We start from the raw sequence: 16,345 nt of genomic DNA, 5'->3' as shown, positions 1-16,345 counted from the left end.
AATATCCAAGAAATACACATCGCTGTGATTTCTCCTGAACCTTATGAGCATTGTATGGCCTTAACCAAGGGAAGCATAATCACCCAAACACTCTCAGGTTCTCATAGTTTGGTATTACTCCAAACAGTATCTGAAACGGAGATCGCATCGAGAGAGTTAGTGTGAGGAGACGGTTGATTAAGTAAACGGCCGCTGAGAAAGCAAACGTCCAATACTCATTTGGTAGTGATTCTGTGGAGAGCAAGGTAAGCCCAGTCTCTACAATGTGGCGGTGTTTTCTCTCCAATAGGCCATTATGTTGTGGTGTATGCGGCAGAGATGTCAAGTGAGTGATGCCATTTGTAGTTAGAAAGCTTCTCAAATCGATGTACTCGCCCCCTTTATCCGAGAACAATGTTCTAATGGCCGACTGATACTTCTTTTCTATAAGTGCTTTGTAAGCGATGAACACCTCTTTCACCTGCGATTTTTGTTTCAAAGGATAAAGCCATCTATATCTTGAGTAGTGATCAATAAAAATTACATAGTACTTGTAGTTATCGACATAGATAATTGGTGAGGACCAGACATCACTAAAAACATATTCAAGGGGTTGATATGAGACAATGAAAGAGTTTGTAAATGGTAATTTGTGGCTCTTATTAATCAAGCAATCAGAACAAGACAAATGTTTTTGGGTACTAGTAATAATAGGAAGAGAAAACTAAGAAACTATTGTGTTTAAAATAGAAAAAGAAGAATGAACAAGCCGAGAACATGAAGAGATAGATGGTTATGGGTTAAAGAGGTGAGCATGGCCATTGGATGAGAGTTTGTAACAGGCCATTCATACAACTCATTCCTAGTCTTGCCTTGGAGTAATGGGATCCCCGTGCTGAGATCCTTCACCTGAAATTTAGAAGGGAAAAATTCCACCGAAACACCGCTAGTGTTACATAGGCGATATACGAAGATAAGATTTTTATCAATATTGGGAACACAGAGTATGTTTTTCAAGGATAAATCACGAGTGAGAGTGGGGAGAGTAGATGAACCCGTATGTGTTATTGGTAGGCTTGATCCATCAGCGAGCAGAACATCATCTTCACCCTGATATGGATGATGTAAGGCAAGATTGTTGAGGTCGGAGGTGATATGGTGAGTAGCACCATAGTCTAGGAGCCAGTGTTTCGCTGTATAAGGCTGGTTCACAGCGATATTCGTACGCGGTTTCTATGGGCAAAAAGGGCTGCTTGCGTGTTGATTGTTCGCAGTTTGTAGGCCCTGGAGCTGAGGACAACGCCTAGCACTGTCCTTGAGTGTTACAGATTTGGCATTTACCCAAATATGGCTTGAATGGGCGTGCATCAGAACGTTGCGTGAGCTGATTGTTCTGATTGTTGTTGGGGTTGTTGTTGTAGTGCTGGTTGTTGTTGTTGTTGTTGTTGTTGTTACGGTTGTTGGAGTAGTTGTGTTGCTGTCGGTGTTGCACTGCATTCGCCGATGTTGGGATCACAGATGTTGTTGTATCACGAACAGAAAGAAGCTTGGCTTCATGATTCAACAAGCGCTCATGTATCTCTGTAATACTCGGAGGAGTTTCTTTTCCTTCGATCTGATCAACCACAGTCTTGTACTCCTCAGGTAATCCTCCAAGTAGAAGTTCAACTTGATCCTCGTGATCATATGGCTTCCCTAAGATCGCAAGTTGGTCAAGCTTGGTGATGGCGCATTGGAGATACTCATCAATCGACTTAGTTCCTTTGGTGTAGTACTTCAGCTGGTATTTCAGTTGTTTGATATGTCCCCTACTCGGCGTAGCGTAGATCGAGGCTAGATTTTCCCAGATCTCTGATGTAGTTGTCATGCGTGACATGGTTGGCTAGATCGGGGTGGAGATAGCACCAAGAAGAGCACAGTAAATCAGTTTGTCTTGCGATTCCAGCGTATGAACTCGGGATTCTCGGTGACAGCATCTCCGGTGGTGGGACAACATGGTTACTGTCGAGATGCTTTGCTAGAGCATAACCATCCAATAGGGCATGAACTTGTAAAATACAAATGAGGTAGTTGGTGCTTGTAAGTTTTGAAACATTTGACATGTTGATGTGCAAAAATGTGTTGTTGCTGATCGAGGTGGTCTCGGTTGTGTTGGTGGAAGAACTCGTGGCGGCTAGAGATTGAGATCAGAAAATTTTTCTAGGTTTAGGAGCGCTTGCTCTGAAACCATATAGATTATGGAAAGTTATAATCTTATTAGAACCTTTGTACAATACTTATACACGTAGAGAGTAGGGTTTAAGAGAAGAGTAATTACATAGAGATCCTCAACTATCTATATTCACATATATATCCAATATTTTCTTCCTATAACATCATTATAAGCATAAAGTAAACCCTCCTGAATAATATAATTTCCCAAGAATGTCTAAGGTTTGGTATCAACAACTATCGGAAATATAAAGGGTATTACCTGCTCCTTCATAAACAAGTTTGCTCTAGACTCTCTCCAATCCATATTAAGAACAAAAGGCTTTGGAGCTCCGGATTCAACTGTTTTGTTTCCATCAGAAGGCTTGTTTTCTTGAGAAGCATCTCCTCCTTGATGAATAAAACAGCTGCACTATTATAAGATACATGAGAAATTTAAAGTAAACGCACAATCCCACATCATTGAGAAGTAAGCAATATAATCATCATGGTCATCCCACAAAAGGAAGTTTGACTTTCTACTACCAAAGCTAACTCTCTAGTAATTTTTCTATGTTCATCAAAGTTTCACACTTGGCCACGAACAGAGCGGGGCATGAGCGGGCCTGCTTCATGGGCTGCTAATGTTTTATGCTCTCATGTACTCTATGATTTCATAATGATAATTTTGATAGAAACTAGTTCACCATAGTTTCAACCAGAGATGTGCCTACACTACATTGAAAAAGGCATTCGTCTAAAACCCCAATTAATATAACTTTATTTGAAGTTTCATAATTTAAAATAATTTCTAGTCTACTGATTTAGATTTTTTTTTTGAAAAATCCTTTCCACGAAAGTTCAACTTACTCACCTTTTGAATTCAACTATTTTCCTATATGATATAATTATAGCATAGTTACTTAATAAACTTATTCTTTTATGGTTTTAGACTTATGTATTTGGGGAAAATTATATATTGTAGGGCAATTCTCTCAAACAAACATTTTTTAAGTTTTTGTCACAAAAAAAACTTCCAAATATCAAAATATTCCACTAAAGGGAAAAGACTTTATACCCTAGATATATAAATACAAAAAAAAATCAATATAAAAATAAAATAAAAAATTTTATAATCAAATTCTAATATTTTATAAAAATAATTTTTTGAATTTTTTTTTCAAATTTTCTTTTTGAAATTCAAAAATCATTTTTGAAACTATTTTAAAAAATTTATTTATAAATTTTAATATTTATTTTTTTAAATTTTGAACATCACTCCTAAAACCTCACCCCTTAACTCTAAACCATAATCATATATTAGTTAACTCTAGGGTATAAGTGTATATTTACCACGTTAATGAAATATTTTGGTCATTTTTATCTTTAGAGGCTATATTGTTACAAAAAATTTTTTAGGACTATCCTAAAATATTTCTCTATATTGTATTCGAAAATTGTTTTTAATATAGTTGGAACATAATCCTTAAACTGAATGAAACATCATCCTTAAACTGAAATGAAAAGTACTCCGCACACATCAACTCCGGAAAACAACATTCCATAGTTTAGAACACCAAAAATTTCAAACAACAAAGTTTAAAAACATAACATAGAGCCAAACATCTTGTGACAGCATGACCACTCTTACTCCTGCCAAACAGAATAACAACAACAAAGCTGTAAAATCAAGCTATAAACCAAAAGCATAAAAAAATTCTAAACCAAGAGAAGAGATTTTATCTTATACATATGGAAGACCAATTTAAGCAGCAAATTATGATGCAAAAACAATTTAAGAAACAAAACTAAAACAATCATATTGGTGACATACCTCTTTCAATCTTTTCAAGTTCTGCAATATCCTCAAGGATTTGTGCATTAGTAAGCACTTGTGACTCGCATTGAATGTCTTGTTTTAGGCATTGCTCGGTACACATGAACACCTCATGCAGTGAGTAAGGCATCTTCGGGATGGGTCAAGGATCCTTCCACTTGCATTGAAAGCACCCTCGGATGCAACAGAAGAAACTCGCATGGCATGCATGGCAAGGAATCTTTTCAATATGTGAAAGAAGCGGGTAATTGGTACAGTTTTTCTTCCAAAATGAAAGAACATCACATTCTACACCAAGCATCAAGTCTGGATTCTCAACATCTTCTTCAAAGTATATATCCACCTCAACTTGTTTGTCTCACTCCTATCTCATTCAACTTCTCCTTATACCTCTGGCCAATCCTCTTATAACCTAAACCATCATCAACTAAATCCATACTAACCGATGACTCTTGTCGACTACACTGAGAGGCTTGAGTGTTGGAGGTTTTAGACTGATCAACTTACCCTCCTTGACTCTTCCCATATCTCTCACTGTACTCCTTGAACATTGATAAGGATCAAATTATCCTAGAGCAACTCTCTTAAATAAGAGATTGATTGCAGTACTTCGGGATCAAATCAACAGGGAGCGTGGATAACACAATATACTTTAGATTTAAAATTAAGCTAGGCTAGAAATATTAAAAGCACTAAATAAAGAAATAAAATCAGTTTATAAGATGATTGGGAAAGGTGCCAGACTTAGGGTTTAAATATGTAGAAGTTAAGGATTATAAGAACTCAAATATGTAGATGTTAAGGGTTTAAATAAGAACTGTCTTAGGACTTGAATTCAACAAGAAAGTAATCCCGCTCTCGCATGCAATTACTACCAAATGCCTAAACTTATCAGATGCCAACTCTCTGTGGGAACTGAAATTCACACTGTCGATTTCCGTTTAAATTAGGAAACTAGGAAAACCCTAATTTCCCAGAAATCTCGGATATCTGCTAATACCACACGCCAAGCAATCAGAACACGAGATAACAACGATAAAATATAAGGAATCGTAAAAAGAGAGCAAAGAAAAGTCTTATTCCGAATTTTCGTATGAGCGTTTACAACAAGGTATTAGCCTGGGCTCGAAAGCTGTCGGCGAGATTCCTAGTTCTAAAAACCCTAAGGCGGCTAAACCTAATTGAGTCGTAGCTCAAAATAACAAAAACGGAAAGTTGCCTAATTGCTCTAAGTGCTCTGTTTGTTCTGAAAAAATCCTCCTTTATGTCTCACGCCTAGGGCTCCTTATATACTCGCTCCTAGGTCGGTTTACGCTTTTCCTCTTCTGCTCTTAAGCCATCATAGCTTGAAAATGGAGATATTCCATTTTTCCCGATCTTCGTAATTATCTTCGAAAACTTTGTATTTATCCGCGGAAACTTGACATTTATCTTTCCTTGCGAACCAAGCATAAACCGTCCTACGATTTACGGGCTTTTGGTTAAGAAATCGTAAGTGGGCTTTGAGTCACGTCTTAGGCCTCTTTGGACTGTCTTTTGACTCGAAACGTTTATTACAGCTTCTTTCGATAAAAAAGAACTTTATGCGTTTTTTATCGTAAAGTTCGATTGATGACTTTAAATGACGAGAAACATGAAATGGATTTGCTACAGTCTTCGGGAGATAGCATTAAAGAGTAGACGAGAATGCATTCGTGTCGTATCGACATTTCGGGAAAGCTCGATCGCTTCGTAAGGATCGAAACGTGCATGTGCTCGGTCGCTACGTATAGCGACCGAACCGTGTGCATGCTTGGTCTCTGCGTATTGATCGAGCTTGTCTATGGCCATTTTGAGTCTTCGCGAATGATATGTTTTGAGAAGATGTTAGTGCGTATGACTGTCTGGTCTTCCAAGAAGGTGTTTTTAACGAGGAAGGAAATTTCGTCGAAGAATGAATCTTCAGGCGTCTGCGACGTCTCGCGATGCTGAAGATTTGTTATTATTTTGTGTGCCGCGCTTCGTGCTTGAAAATGTTTGCGGGCTTGATGATGTTTCGCGATGTTGCAAGGGTTTAGTCTTAGCCCTGCGTTTGAGAAACATTCTGGTTTGACTACGGATGTTCTTAGCCAAAATTGTTGTTCCTGTTTGGATGCTAATAATTGGATTTGCGATTGAGGAATTAGGACTGAGGTGTCGCGTAAAATTTTTCCATGGGAAGAATCGTTTTCCTTCACAGTGCTTTGTAAAGTGTTGGCCTTCCGAGATCTATTTCGTGCATTTTTTAGGATGTTTCGTATAGCTCTAGAAGCTTTGTTACGAATTTTTCCTTACATGCCGCGTATTATGGGTAAAACGTTGCGGGCTTAAAGTGAATTGTGGATCGTATTGAAATTGGTCAGTTTTCGAAAAGTTTAGATTTTCCGTTAATCGTTTGATTGTTAGGACTGAGTTTCGTTACGAAGAATTTATCATATGACTTCCGACTATGGGCTATACAATAATTATTCTCTTAATTGTCACATGACGTTTTTAGACAAATCGTAGATTGTCGTTTAGCCGTTAAGTGATGGAGCGATGGTTTCTCAAATAATTTGGCTTGGCATGAGGGATGTGTTCACTTAGATAGCCAAGGATGTTGCAGGTCAAGGATTAGACCATGGTACTTTAACATTTAAGGTCATGTTAGTTTACGATCATCCTTTAAGGGGATGGCAAATATTGGTTTGGACCTTTAGTGGAAGGCGTAATTGACCGAGGGCAAAAGAGCGCTTGTCGAGATGGATAGGCCAAGTTTGCCGGGGTTATCCATGCTAATATGGCCGATAGTCGTAGAAACGATTATCCGCTCTAGGTTTCAGTTATACGACGAACATTTCGTATAATGTGACCTATAGTCTTATGAAAATTGAGTCATTTTTGTCTGAGGAAGACGAAGCCCAAGAGGTTTGCTACATAACCAGTGTTGAGTCAGAGGCGGGATGACTGCCTTCTCGGATGTGACCGAGGGAAAAGAAAAGCAGAAGCCAGCGAGCCGAAAGGTTCTTCATAAAGCATGTTATGTTAACTTTAGAAAGTTTCTTCGTAAGACTTGTTCTGATTGTACAAAGGATTTTTCGCGTAAGTAACGGGGACCGGTTTTACGAAGGTTGTAAATCGGTGATGTGTATACATATGTCAAAGTAGCGTTGTTTCTGTGGGTTTTACGAGAAACGTTTCTGCTGTGATTTTGATCTTAGGTGAAAGTTGCTTGGAGTTACTCATGGAGTGTTACAGAAGTTTATTTCAATACGATCTAGTCGCAGAACATTTTTCATAGGTTTTTTTAGAGGATTCTTATGACACATTCGTTTCTGGAACGAATTGGTCAACCAGAGGTGGATCTAGCTAACCATCGGTAGGAAAGTGCGCCTTTTAATGTTCACGATGCTACATCTATTCTCGAGTTTTCTTCGTCGCAAATGTTTTCGATGCATTTCCGTGACTTGCTTGGTACAACGGAAACAGAAAGAAATGCTTTGGTGATTGAAGATTTCGAAACTGGCTTTCTAAAGCCGGAAAGGGCTTCAATACTTTGGCTAATCGTCGAGTTTCAGTTTGATATTGGTACAGGTTTTATGTACGCATGATTGCGACAAGAAATGATATAGTCTTTGAGATTATGTTCATGATCGTCTCGATACTTTGGTAGCGTTTAGACCAATTTTTGATTGTCGTTTGCCTATTTGGGACGATTTGCTTTGACGAAATCGTTTTCTTGACGATTTGCAAAAAAAATTTTGAAGTTTGGGAGCATACGAGTATAGTATACGTATCTACTCCCCTTTTTTATTTTTTAATTTTTTTTACGAAAGAAAACGGTTGAACCGATACTTCGAAGGGTTGCGTACGTTTCTTCTTCTGAGGTTTGGAATGATCGATAATCCGGGATGATTTAAAGACGACGCTTGGACAGTGTTTTTGGTTGTTTCCACGTTGACGACTTGGAATATATCGGTTCCGAGAAAATTGCTAGTAACGAATCGGTTTTAAGACGACGTTCATGTCTCTAGTTTTTTCACTCTTTCAGAAGCGAGCTTGATATGCATGGCGATCGTTTCTTGATTTTCGGAGAGTTTAGATCGGTTTGCAAGATCTGGCTGAACAGTTATGGAACAATATATCGAGACATGAAAAATCACATAAGACTTATGTCGCTAGACTATCCACCTAGGTTTTATGTTCCCTAAAGTTCTATGGCAGTCTCAAAGGGATTTTTATTTCTTAGTAATTTCCTACGAAAATTCCAAGTCTGATTTCAAAAATTTCAAGTCGGAAATACCTTTGTTCTTTAGAAGATGTAGTTTTGTCTCTTCTCAGTTTTGCTTGTTTATTTCCCCTTCCTCTTCTCGTGTATGTTCGCCATTTTCGATATTGGTGTTTATCCTTTGAAACTTGACATTTATCTTCCGAACTTTACTGTTATCTTCTCCTTAGATACGACGTCAATTTTTATAAAAAGTGTCAACGTAATCGTATAGTTGAGGCGGCTAAGGTGTTAAGTTGACTGTTGCCGTTTTATACGATTCATTTGAATCCATGCGAGAAAACAAGTCTTTGCGGGTTTTTTTTATCGTAAAGTTTCAATGGTAACTCCAATCGAGACGACACAAGAGATGTTCGATCGAGATTCGAAGGAGAACGCAAAGATGGAGGTAAGGGCGAGCAAGCCAAGGAGTTTAGACGAGTCTAACTTGTTTTCGTCGTAAAATCTCAACGGAAACTCCGATTGAGGCGAAACGAAAAGCGTTTCGATCAGGATTCAAAAGAGAACGCAAAGGAGGACCTTTCTGAGGCCTGACAGGTCGTTATGTAGCGAGTGGAGGTCTGACAGGTCGCTACGTGGCGAGTAGAAGTAAGATAAGAAGAGTCCTACTTGTTTTCATTGTAAAATCTCAACGGAAACTCCGATTGAGACGAAACGAAAAGCATTTCGATGAGGATTCAAAGGAGAACGCAAAGGAGTACCTTTTTGAGGCCATACAGGTTTCTACGTAGCGAGTGGAGAGTTGGATTAAGCTCGGTTGCTACGTAGCGACCAAGCTATGTGCTTGCTCGGTCGCTACGTAACGACCGAGCCGTGTACTTGCTCTGTCCCTAAGTAGCGACCAATTTTACCCTTCCGAAATGTTTTCGGAAAACATATTTTGGTAAAATCCTTAGCATTGAGATTTTTCTTGTTCGGTAATGAGCCAAACTTATGGGGTTCGATAAGATTTGTGTTTCCCTTTATGTTTAGAAAGAGAAATCGCGAGCTTGTTTTATTGCACTTCTTGTGGCGAAAAGTCGCAGCAAGGTTTTCGATTTTCTCAAGAACTGTGGCGTTTGCGTAGGCGGCGCAGTGGCGGCTGGGGTTGTCTTACCAGCGTTATTGCGAACTGCGATTTTTTCTTTCGAGTTTCCAGACAATGCTTTGATCAAGCGTTTTGTGGCTGAGAGTTAGATTGATCCGTACTCCCCCCTCCTTCTAGTGCCAAACTGTGGGAACTGAAATTCACACTATCGATTTCCATTTAAATTAGGAAACTAGGAAAACCCTAATTTCCCAGAAGTCCCGGATATCTGCTAATACCACACGTCAAGCAATCAGAACACGAGATAATAACGATAAAGTATAAGGATTCGTAAAAAGAAAGCAAACAGAAGTCTTATTCCTAATTTGGGTATGAGCGTTTACAACAAGGTATCAGCCTGGGCTCGAGAGCTGTCGGCAAGATTCCTAGTTCTAAAAACCCTAAGGCGGCTAAACCTAATTTAGTCGCAACTCGAAATAACAAAAACGGAAAGTTGCCTAATTGCTCTAAGTGCTCAGTTTGTTCTGAGAAAATCCTCCTTTATGCCTCTCGCCTAGAACTCCTTCTATACTCGCTCCTAGGTCGGTTTACGCTTTTTCTCTTCTGCCCTTCAGCCGTCATAGCTTGAAAATTGAGATATTCCATTTTTCCCGATCTTCGTAATTATCTTCGAAAACTTCGTATTTATCCGCAGAAACTTGACATTTATCTTTTCTTGCGAACCAAGCATAAACCGTCCTTCGGTTTATGGACTTTTGGTTAAGAAATTGTAAGTGGGATTCGAGTCACGTCTTTGGCCTCTTTGGCCCGTCTTTTGACTCGAAACGTTTATTACAGCTTCATTCTATAAAAACAAACTTTCCGCGGTTTTTATCGTAAAGTTCGATTGATGACTTCAAATGACGAGAAACATGAAATGAGTTTGCTACGGTCTTCGGGAGATAGCATTAAAGAGTATATGAGAATGCATGGATCCGTGTCGTATCGACGTTTTGGGAAAGCTCGATCGCTTCGTAATGATCAAAACGTGCATGTGCTCGGTCGCTACATAGCGACCAAGCTTGGTTCTGAGCTCGGTCACTACGTAGCGACCGTGGCGTGGGCGTGCTCGATCGTTACGTAGCGACCAAGCATTACGCATGATCGGGCTCGGTCGCTACGTAGCGACCGAGCGGTACGCGTGCTCGGTCGCTACGCAGCGACCAAGCGGTACGCGTGCTCGGTCGCTACGTAGTGACCGAGCTTGGCTCGAGGTCGCTACGTAGCGACCGAGCCGTGTGCATGCTTGGTCTCCGCGTATTGATCGAGCTTGTCCATGGCCAATCGGATACGTGTCTGTTGTCTTGGACAATCTGTATTTTGTTCGACCGAGATTTTGAATAAGATTTTACCGCAAGGCTCTTCGTAAAGATTTCTTTACGAAGATTACTGTTCGTAAAAACGTTCATGCTGATTTTTACGGACTTTCAGATATTGATTCCGTCGTAACCGATTTTGACCCCAACACTCTCGTTGTGGCTCTAATAATTCAAGACAAGCTTTAAGCTTCAATTTGGTATGTTCACTAAGTTTCCTAAACCAACTCTCATTGTATTTATCAACTTAGCTCAGCAGGATTTATTTCAGGAGTCGAACCCACTCTCGCGATTGTCAATTATCCTATGATCAGGTTTGTAGTTAGCTATTGAAGAATACAAGCGATAAGAACCCTAAAACCCTAAATCTAATAAGTAAACTGATCAGACATATTCAAGCAAGACATATAGATAAACTGAATGAAATGCATTAAAAGTAGAGATATATATACAGGAGTTCCAATCAAATCTTTGAATGTGTCTTGTGATCTTCTCTCCAAAAACCTCTGTTAGAATAATAAAATTCTTAGTCTAAACAATGGCTGTAAAAACAATATAAATAGGTCAAAATATGTACATGGTTCATCTTGAAATTAGTAGAAACTTCTGGGCCAAAAGTGCAATTCTTGAAATCTTGGGTTGGCCACCCTAGTGACACATCAGTTTCGACCGACAGTCCTTCGATATATCGGCTTTCACTTCTGTCTTCTTTCATAGCTACGGGTTTTCCAATCTTTAAGCTCCAAATGACTCTATGATCTCCACAATACTCCAAAAAGTACCTAGACTTGAAAAGACCTTAAAATAGAGTCGAAACATAATATAAAGACTTTGTAAAGGACTTATACTATGGGTTAAAAGTGGTAAAAATCATAGTATATCAAACATACTACACAAAACACTGATCACAAATTCATACATTTCTTTACCTTTGTCATGTCCATAAAGCTCTTCAAAACACATGCTTGCGAGATCCAGCTTCTTCGTGGGATCAAAAAATTGTCGCCACAATTAACATCTTATTGATGTTCTTCATCCCATCCCAGTATTTGTCAAACTTCACATACATCTCCACAGCCTTTTCCTTGAGTTCATGATCTTTTCTATGGCTCAAATCCATAAGGTTAGCAGTTATGGTTACAATTCCCGTAACACTTGTAAGCACTGAGAGAGGTAGAGTCAGATACACCTAGACTGAAGTTGTAGAAGATGACTAAGAACCGGCCAAATCTTTTTATTTCTCTACAATCAGTAAACTGAGGAGGGCCTATCAGGTTGATGATATGTGCACTACATCTCAAATGCATGAATTCTCCATCTAAAACTAATGCCTCGTTAAGCAGTAAAAAAAACTGACTCTGAAATCTTCTCAATGCAGATTAATTAGGCGTTGAATTGTCTACATTTACAGAGAATACCTTTCCTATTCCCAGTCTACATTTACAGAGAACCTTTGAAATTGTCTCACTTTTATGATCGATGACGTGTTTGAACCCAATGATAAATTTCTTCAGTCGCCAACACACATCACTGTAATGGGAGTCACAACAATGTAACTAGCACATGTGAGAAAGAACAAACACATAAGAATCAAACCAAACACATAAGGAACAAAATCATTTAAACTAAAGTCCTTAGGCGTTACTTGAGCCGCCCAAATATCAGTAGTCAGTGAAACTGTTTGCTTATTTTCTTTAAAGCACTTCTTCATAACAGCCTTCCTCTGCAGATACAGCTAAAAATGTCTCTTGTTGATGTCCTTCTTGAAAGAGGTTTGTATAGTTCCATCTACACACCTAACATACAAAGTTATATACTAAAATAAACTAAAGCATTAAACTATATATGTCTTACTTAGATAATATAAGAGAAATCTGACCTTGGTACAAAATTGTTTCCAAGCAACACCTTCTACGAAGTACAGAGGTAACTCTCCTGTCACCATTATCTCATTTGTTGCTTCTCTGAAAGTGTGCTCACTAATCATTGCAGCCTTCAGCTTTCCTTCTTCGCTGATGGCAGGCTGATAAGAGCTTTGACCCTCTGAAAGGGTCTTAATGTGTTTGCATACGGTAAGATGCTTCAGAAAGTTTGTTGTTTCCAACTTTGTAGAACAACAAAACTCCTTATTAAAATAATTATATATACATTTTTCACGATTCTCCTTTGTTCTTGTGAAATGTCCCAAGATTTTAGACCTTGCAGGAAGAATCCTAGGTTATTTCTTTTCCTGGTATGTTGCTCTACTAGATTCAGGTGATTCTTTACCCTTGCCTTTACTGTCTGCATTCAGCAACTCTTGTTCTTCATCGGCTTCTACATCATTGTTAACAGTAACTTGGTTTGGAGTTGAAGATGAATCCATCTGAAATAAAACAGAGTATTGGATTCATCACATAAGACAAAGCGATAAAACACATTCATAAATCATCTACAAAACTCTACTCAACACGTGATTCGTTACAAAGAAATAAGATTCATCTTCAAAAACCCCAAAAAGTCAATCGCATGCATTATTCATCTATATAAAACTGGCCTAACCGACTCGTGACTCGTTACATAGGAATAAGATTGTCAACTCGTGACTCATAATAGAGGAAGACGATGTCGACTTGTGACATGTTACTAACCTGGAATTGATTTCTCTAAATCACAGATGGTGGAGACAGAGTGAGCTCAATATTTAGGTTTGAAGCATGATAGACACTCTGCTACTCTTTGATTTAATAGGAGATTAGGGATTTCGAAACTAGGAAGAAGATGAATTGCTTCGCGTAATGATTTTTATCTGAAACACAAAATATTGGAACTCGTAAAACGCATGTTGTCTATACACAAGATATGTATAATGTCATAAAATTTTGATTTATTTTGGCTTACGTTTCAGTTCTGTTTAAACCAAACCAAACCCACGGTCCAATATATTGAAAGATGAAACCCGATCAGGTTTTTTAAAGGATCTGAAACCGATATGATACCCTTATTTTGGGTCGGGTTCGAGTTCGGGTTACGACTTTGTGCCCATGCCAAAGAGAAGATGTAACAAGACAACAATAAAACAAAAGAAAGAAAAAAGACAACTGTGGGAAACAGAATATGCTTTTTATGTATGGATTATTGATTTAGTTTGCTATTATTAATCATATCATACAGCCTAATTAGTCGGTTTGCAATTCCTAGCCAGCCCTTATGTGAGAAATTGTGGAAGGTTAAATGAAAAAAAAATTGGATTATTAATTGAAGATAAGTTAGCATAGATAACAAAAAAAGAAACGAAACTAAGTACCCATAAGAAGGTATGTGCTAGGATATTCTTTGTGTATTATGTATTTTTGCTTGGGTTGACTAGTGCAGTTGATAATAGGAGATTGTACTATGTTTAATATATGTTGTTTACATATCATGCATGTCCAGCACATTTGGTGTTCTTTCTATACGTCACTTTGCTTATATTATCATATGCAACAATGTAAAATATAGTATGCCGTATCATCGTGTGTCCAATGTTTTTCTCCAACAACCACCATGAAATAATTGATAGGATATTATGAATATATTATACTATATTTTATCTTATGACATAGTATATTATGTAACAATATCTAGTTATTTTCTTTTTTTTTTGTCACTCAATGTGTTTATTTTGTCTTTTTATATGTTCTTGTTTTTCTCTTGTTTTTCTTTTGTGATTTAATGAATATTATGTTCTATTCAGAATATTGCCAATGTACCCTCCTTCTCTTCATTCTCATGCTCCTTGATATACCTTGGATTTGACCCGTTTTCATCCATGGTATATAGGTGTTTTACTATATATATATATCTATGTTTTCTACTCTTCTAGGTATGTTTTCAGGTTCAGGTGCATTTCGGAGTAAATCTATGACTTTGGAGCATTTTGGAGCTTAAAGGACATTTCACCCGAGCTAACCACGTAGAGGTCGACGAGAGGAAGAACAATCGATCGATGCGCATCAGTGCTGACGATCGATGCCAGGAGGTACCTCGACAAATGAAGATTAATATCGATTGATGTACACAAGTACCATCAATCGATGTCGAGACATCAAACACGCGACATTTTGGATTCAGCAGACTTAAAACCCAAGGCCAAGCCAAATTACAAAAATGCCCTGACGAGTTTTTAACCTAGTAGATTATATACTGCCTAAGTATTTTGACGGCAGAGAGACCTTTTTTGTTACAAGTTTTACTTTGAGAGAAAAGAGAGTTTTGGAGAGAAGATCACTTGTGATTGGAACTCCTTGTTATCATTTCTTTTCATCTATACTATGAGTTTCTATTTCTTCATTGTTATGAATTGCTTTGCTATGTCTGAGTAGATTAATTATTAGATCCAGGGTTCAGATAGGTTTGTGGGATTAGCCCCAAACTATAGATCTGCCTTGTTGTGATATTCATGATAGATTTGTATGCATTGCCTGTTTTAGCCTTGCTAACTAGAACTTGATCATAGGATTGCATATTCAAGCACCCTTATTATCCCATCCTGACATATATCTATCATATTAGGATTGCTAGAGAGGGCTAACCGCTAATTTAGTATCTTAGTAGGGCATATCATACTAGCGCATAGGCCTGGCTAGAACCCGTCGATCGATGTCCTCAACTGACTATCGATTAACGTTGGCAAAGGTGTATCGGTCGACGTCCCAATAGGACCATCGATCGACACTCTTTCGTTGTCGACATACTAACCGTTGAGACACGAGATCTAGCCTGTTAACCAAGTGAAACATGCGACAGCTGATCACTGAGTTAAGCGGTTGAGCTCTAATATATCATGCATGCAACAAATAGGCATCTATAGGTATTATAATCTCCAACACCTAAATAGTGGCCCTGCATCTAATATCATTTCCAACCAAGTTACATTTACTAGTTGCTTCGCTTGTTACTATTGCTATTTCATTTAAACATTTACAACTCTTAGAATTAATAAACACAAGATTTAATTGTTCCCTAGCTCCTTGTGAATTCGATCCCTAAGTACTACATCTGAACCTCTTTTGATGAGAGTAACACTCCTTAGGGTAATTAGAGTGGTATCACTCCTCTTCCTCCTCCTCTTTTTGTAAGACAATTATGTTTATTAATATGCTATTGATGAAAAAAAATACTATTTTTCAAACACATATAGTATAGTATAGTTTTTATGATCCATATTGTGTTACTCGGCCAGACAGCACGTGCGGGTAAGGAGAAAGTGGTCCACTTTTGTGTAAAACCGTCACATACCAGCACCACTTTATTATATGGTTAATTGATCAATTTTTCTCCTACTATATGCATTCCGCCAATTCACCCTTAAATGAAAGTTTTTAGTTTAACAAAAATTGTGGAAGGTTGTCCACTTAAAATAGAACCACAACAGAGGCTGAACTCTAAAAACAAAAACAACATATGACACGGAAAAAACATTTTAAATAGTGTTATATAAAAACATTGAAGAAAAACATTTTAATATTGAGGAAAAGTATTATTAGCAAGGTCCATTTTAAGTGGAAGGTTGTCCACTTAAAATGGAACCACATCAGAGGCTGAACTCTGAAAACAAAAACTAACATATGACATGGAAAAATCATTTTAAATAGTGTTATATAAAAAACATTGAGGAAAAGTATTTTCATATTGAGGAAAAGTATTATTAG

Source organism: Brassica napus, chromosome A5 (assembly GCF_020379485.1).
Source record: "Brassica napus cultivar Da-Ae chromosome A5, Da-Ae, whole genome shotgun sequence".
Classification (NCBI taxonomy): domain Eukaryota; kingdom Viridiplantae; phylum Streptophyta; class Magnoliopsida; order Brassicales; family Brassicaceae; genus Brassica; species Brassica napus.
Note: the sequence above shows the minus strand (reverse complement) of the source record.